We start from the raw sequence: 6,000 nt of genomic DNA on the forward strand, positions 1-6,000 counted from the left end.
TGATAGGCTCTCCTCTGGACTCATAATCATTAGTGAGTCTTTCCTTTGTTTCTTCATGTTTCTCTAATGTTGGTTGGATAGGGGTTGGAGCTGGTGCGTCATGACAATTTGCCGGTTTACCCAACGGGTCTTCCATCAATGATTGAGCCGTCTCGATCATCTTTTTACACATATCCAACCTCTGTTTTTCTATTTCTGCATATGGATAAGTCATCCACCTTTGCTCCTGGGTTTGGTTCTTTTTAAGTCGAGCTTCATAATCTTTTAGAAGCGCATCCAGCTGCTTGTTTACCTTGTCTGCCAGTATAGATCCTCCTGATCCTGCACTTTTGGGCTCTGCTATTTCCTTGGGTGCTATGGCTGCTATGGTGTGTGAGCTTAAGCTAGCTAGATCCTCTAACCGCTCCAATCTGTTCTTTGTATGTTTCAACTCATCGGATAGGGTTGTTTGCTCTTGTTCTTTCCTCGCCTTCCTACGCTCCTTTCTAGCTTTCCAAGTGTTTCTTTGAACTTTGGGCATCGGTTTTTGGTTCTTCTACTATGGGTTCGTTCGTCCTTCTTTGGGCTTGGGCTCGTGTTACCGCCGGAATAGGTATGATTGTTTCATTTTCCGATCCTCCACTGGAAGGTACTATTTCTAACATGTTCAAGGTGGTTTTTGCTCCTTTGCTTGGGTTTTTAGGGCAATCGGGAATCAAATGAGTAATTCCACATTCTGAGCAATACGCATTGAATCTAATGATCTCATCATGAGGACAGTCTCTCAGCCAATGGTCTCTGCCACACTTGTAACAGAGTCCCTTGGGTTATTGAGGTGCTCCTTGAGCCCCTCTTTGCTGGTAAGCCTGTCTCTTTCTTCCCATGCCTCCATTGGCTATGAACAACAATGTTCGTTCATCTAAGCTATATCTTCCTTCTCCTGCAGCCTGTGCCGCAGTTGGTGGTCCTTGATTCCCTATCATGCTCCATGGTTCTGGTGTTGAGGGTTCTTCCGGTGGATAATAGACAGGGTTTGCCGCATATCCATTGGGATCTTCATAATATGCATGCATAGGCACCAAATACTTTTCTTCTGATTTAGTTACCGTTGGTGTGTATCTTATACCAACTGGTCGTAAACCTAGTAGGGGTGGTTGTTGCCCCAAAACCGGTTGTGGTCTTTCTACACCTACAAGTCCTGGTAAGTTGCCTGCTTGATATCTGGGCATCAGTGGAACTTGAGGGGAAGCTACTGGAGCTTGAGGAGCGTAAGGTCTCTCCCTCGCATATCCCTTGTTATAATAACATTCCTCAGTTCTATGGTTTGTCCATTTTTTTTCATAGCACACCACTTGGGCTGTTTAGCCTGGGGTTTGGCGTACAAGTTGATCTTTTTTAGCACTTCATCTACGAGCTGCTCTTGGTTTACCGCTATTTCACCTTTCAGTGCTGTCTTGGAAGACTTGCTCCCACTTTGCTGTGAAGATGAATCGTCATCAAGGTCCTTGAACTCCCCTTCTTTGTAGACAGCACAATTGTCCACAAAGTACAGAGCCTCCTTGGTCAACTCATTCAACGTCATTCTCCTCTTCATATGTAAGTCTTTCTGGACATCTGCATTCCTTAGTCCTTGGATGAATATCAGCATAAGTCTGGACTGAGTTGGCAGTTCTTCAACAGGACAGAACTTAACATATCTTTTTAGTCTTAGGGCTACCTTCCGTACAGATTCTCAATCTTTTTGTTTGAATTTATGGATTTGTGAGATGGTATTATGAGCTATTTCCCTTTGAGAGAATTCCTCAATAAACTCGTCAAACACTTCCTCCATCGACTCAAAGTCTCTATGCTTCATAGAGTCAAACCAAGTTGTAGCATCATCCTCTAGGGTTAGTCCAAACCCTGCAAATTGGGTAGGAAAATCTATCACCTCTTTGTCTCTAATTACACGCACAAAGGCTGCTACATAATCTCTTGGGTCTCTATTTCCTAACCTCATCATTGGATCACCCCATCCAAGTCGATACACCTCCTCAGGCCTTCTGTAATAGGCTAGTTCCTCTCCCAACAATGCTCCTAAGCCATAATTTCCAACGGTTCTTGCTGGAGGTGGTTCTTCTCTTCGAACTCGTTCCATAGGTGGTCCTCTAGGCGCAGTCGACCCTTGTGTCTTTGGCTTACTCTCTGCTTGATACCTTGAATAGTGTGGTGGTTCTTGCAAATCCCTAAGCCCTCGTGCGGCTTGATAACCATCTGGGTTTCGGTCTGGTTCCATTGTTGCACTCTGTCGAAGCCATGCCTGCAATGATGGCTAGTTTGCTGGTTGGTCTTGGTTGTTGAATGCTTGTGGTCGGGTGGAATGAGAGGTAGTGTCATACTCATCTGAAAATGGATTTGTTGATTTGCTTGGGGTGTGGGCGGCTCTCGGCATTTCCTCAGGGGCATATGTTGATCCTCCTGGACCTGTTGCTCTTTCTACTTCCTCTGGGAGAATACTTTGATATTCTCGCCCGTATCTATCAACAAAAACTATGGCCTTCCCCGTAGTAGTTTCATAAGAGAATAAGTAAAGAACCTTGTCTTTGCTTAGTTCATTTACGTATGGTTCTTTGCTGCAAAAGTAAGAGACAATACCCTCACTCTAATGTTTGTAGATTCCCACATTCTCGTTATAAGTTGGAATCCTGTTTATTTTCTTATCATACATAAAAATAGCTCCGGGCCGATCAATGTTTGGTGGCGGTTCTTGAGTTTCTGAAATCATTTTCCCTTTTTCCACGTTATCTCCATATCTGTTGTAATCTTCAGGGTTGCTAACTATTAAATAGTGGTTCCCCTTTTCGTCTCGGAATCTATCTCCATCATCATACACTTGGATTATCTCCAATCTTTGTGCTGGCCTCTCTTCGATACAAATGCACTTGCGGCCTCGATAGTCAGAATAGACTAGGGCTCCTCTTGAGTTTGTTCCCTCTAAGAAGATCACTGTGAGTCTGGAATCATTCAAAGGATTTTGGGAGGTGCTTCCTCCTCGCATAGGTCCATTATAGGTGAAACCTCTTGGCTGTTGACTTCCCATCATAAAGAAAGATTTGTCTGACAAAGTGTCAGTATCACTACCTTCCTCAATAATCGGTGCTAGCGGATCTAGCCTTGCCTGAGTTACACTCTCTTTGGTGGACACTAAGCTACCTTGGTCACCTGCCACCTTCTGGTCTCTAACAATGTATCTTCCTGATCTTAAATTCATCAAACTTGTCAATGCAATTTATCACAATTCCAACCACTCACCTGGCAATGGGTCAGTCTCTGCACAACTTCTTGCTTTGTTGGTGAATATACATTTACACAAGCATTTTAAGTTCGACAATTGAATCAAAGCATTTATCTGCTAGAGGTTATCTTAGTAATGATTGGTATAACTGGAGAGTTAATCTCAACCACTACTATATTTTATGCACTGTTGATGTTTTGGAGTAGGTTTGCTAATCTGAAACAGTACTTCCCTCAGATGTTGGTCAATTTATGCGAAAGAGTCTGAATTCAGTCCTTGCTTCGTCAAATGGGAAAACAAGGTCCAAATTCACTTCTGAAAGAAGTTTTGGAACCCTTAAGCCAAATGGAACCTCACTGTCTAAAATTTTCTCTGCAGTATGTCCCAATAGACATCCTACGCGTAGGATGTCTCCTGTTGTGTTTTGCCTGGATTTTTGCACTCTTGTTTCCCCTTGTTGTTCTGGGCTTACAACTGCTTTTACTTTTTGATTTGGAGACCTATTAGCTAGTCAATGAGTCAGACATCTGTTCCGACGGCCTGTTGATAGTATTGATCAGTCTAATCAACTCCAAATTGGACCAAAATTGACTAGGAGGCTTGCCTTAGGCTATATAACACCTTACAATGCGCAAAGTCAAATACTGGCTTCATTTTCTTGCATTAGACATCCTACGCGTAGGATGTATTTTTCTTCAGAATGGCTTTAAACTCAAGGCTCAATCTCCCCTTGAGTTGCTGATCACTTTGGTATACTCAGAATTCAGTTTGGAGTCCCAAATCACTCAGAAGACATCCTACGCGTAGGATGTCTTTTTTGCTTGTTTGACCCCAGATTTGTCCCACAGCTTCCCCTTGATGTTAGTATCTCAGTGGTATGCTTAGATTTTGATTTGGATGTCAAAATTCCCAATCTTCATCTGTTTTTTGCTTTTTCAGTCAAAAAGTGCTAAAGTCCACTTTGAACCCAAATTTCTTACCCAAATGAGGTGAAACCCCTTTCAGTCACTCAATATATCATGCAAGACATACTCATGCAGCCAACTTATGGTTTTGGTCTCACGTTAATGTTTTGGCACTATTTGGGTAGGATGTATAGCAATTTTCAGTCTATCTGGTGTTATCCTGTCAAGATATGGCCAAATTTCCACTTTCCATTTGAAATTAGGGTAAACCCTACCTTCTGAACACACTGGTCAACTCAAAATCCCAAAATTTCTCCCAAATTAGCCTGTAGACATCCTACGCGTAGGATGTCTATTGGCTTAAAATTAAAGTCTTTTCTGACAGGAATGCTCCTGATGCTGTGTAGATCTATCAGAAACACTCACAGTAACTTTTGGACTTCAATTAGGCTTTCAACCACACTTTTGCGTCTTTTTGCGTCTTTTAAAAACTTGTAATGATTCTAACAAGCAAGTATACATGCATGAAATGCTCTAGATCTGAATCATGATGTCCTACTTACTCTACTCCTACCTATCATGAAGAAATGGTGATAATGGTATTTTTGGTTGCTTTTTGGCCTCTCCGGACTCTCAAGCTCTCCTCTCACCGCTTCTACCACTCCAACTCCTACTCTAGAACTCTACTACTACCTAAAACTACCTAAGTCTACCTCCTCTACCTAAGTCGAAGGATCTAGGCTAGACACACGCTTCCTAGACTCCCTCTAAGACCTAGAGAGTCCTCCACCCTCTGATCCTATCTAAATGTAAAGCGAGACTCTTGGCAAGCCAAAAATCCCAATCCTCAAGGATTAGTCTCGGTCACCTACCTAAGGTTTTTGTCCCCGGCAGTGGCGCCAATGTTGGACGGAGACGCCGCGACGGACATCAGCACAGCGAGAACTCACCTAACATGTAATGACAGCTAAGGATGAAGCTCGACCCGCAGGCGGGTGGAAGCAAGCATAAGGTATCAACCTACACTCGACCGACTCTTAACTAATTCCTACAGAGGTCTCTACCAATTGTCTAAGTCACAGCCTTCAAGAGTGCAAAAGAGAAAACTTCCTACAACGCTTGCTAGAGCTGAACACCCATCAAACACTTTCGAAACACCATAGAACTTGAAGGAGACCCTAATAATACCTATAGGCCACTCTCCCTAAGGTCTATGAACCAAAATCACGACCCAAACCACCCGGTGCAGAAACACGTAGGATGTCTGGCCGAAATCTGCAGGTCTTCATTTCCAAAATCTGAAGTGCCTAATGTGTAGTTCTACTCAATGTGAACGCGTGGATATGCTGCAATGCGAAATCGGATAACGTATGCTCACCCAAACAACCGATGAAGCTCGTAGAAGGAGCTCCTAAAGCCAGACCGTATGCGCGCAATGTTGGTATCGGCGTGTAGCTCTAGTTGGGGGCAACACGCTGCACTTCTTCGCACTCCATTCCGACCGCCGTAGCACACGTAGCATCAAGATGAAGCTCACACTCTCTCTCTCTCGTACACAGTATGCTGACTCACAGACTTCAAACTTGTTTTAAAATGACAAAAGGTTTTCTCATTACGGTCAAAAAGTGGTATATATACCTTACAACTTCTCAAACCCTAAAGTTCTAAAATCAACCATCTACTCAATCTAACTATCAAAACTGGGATACAATCTGGAAACTTCTGTATGTCCCAATATTTACAAGGTGAAAAATCGGGTTTTCCTCAATGAATGAATAATTACAAAAATAATAGTCCGCCGAGTAGTTAGATTCTATGGGGTGTGTCCAACTTCTAACACTA

This window comes from Adiantum capillus-veneris, chromosome 21 (assembly GCF_014529385.1).
Source record: "Adiantum capillus-veneris isolate H3 chromosome 21, ASM1452938v2, whole genome shotgun sequence".
In the NCBI taxonomy this organism is placed as follows: domain Eukaryota; kingdom Viridiplantae; phylum Streptophyta; class Polypodiopsida; order Polypodiales; family Pteridaceae; genus Adiantum; species Adiantum capillus-veneris.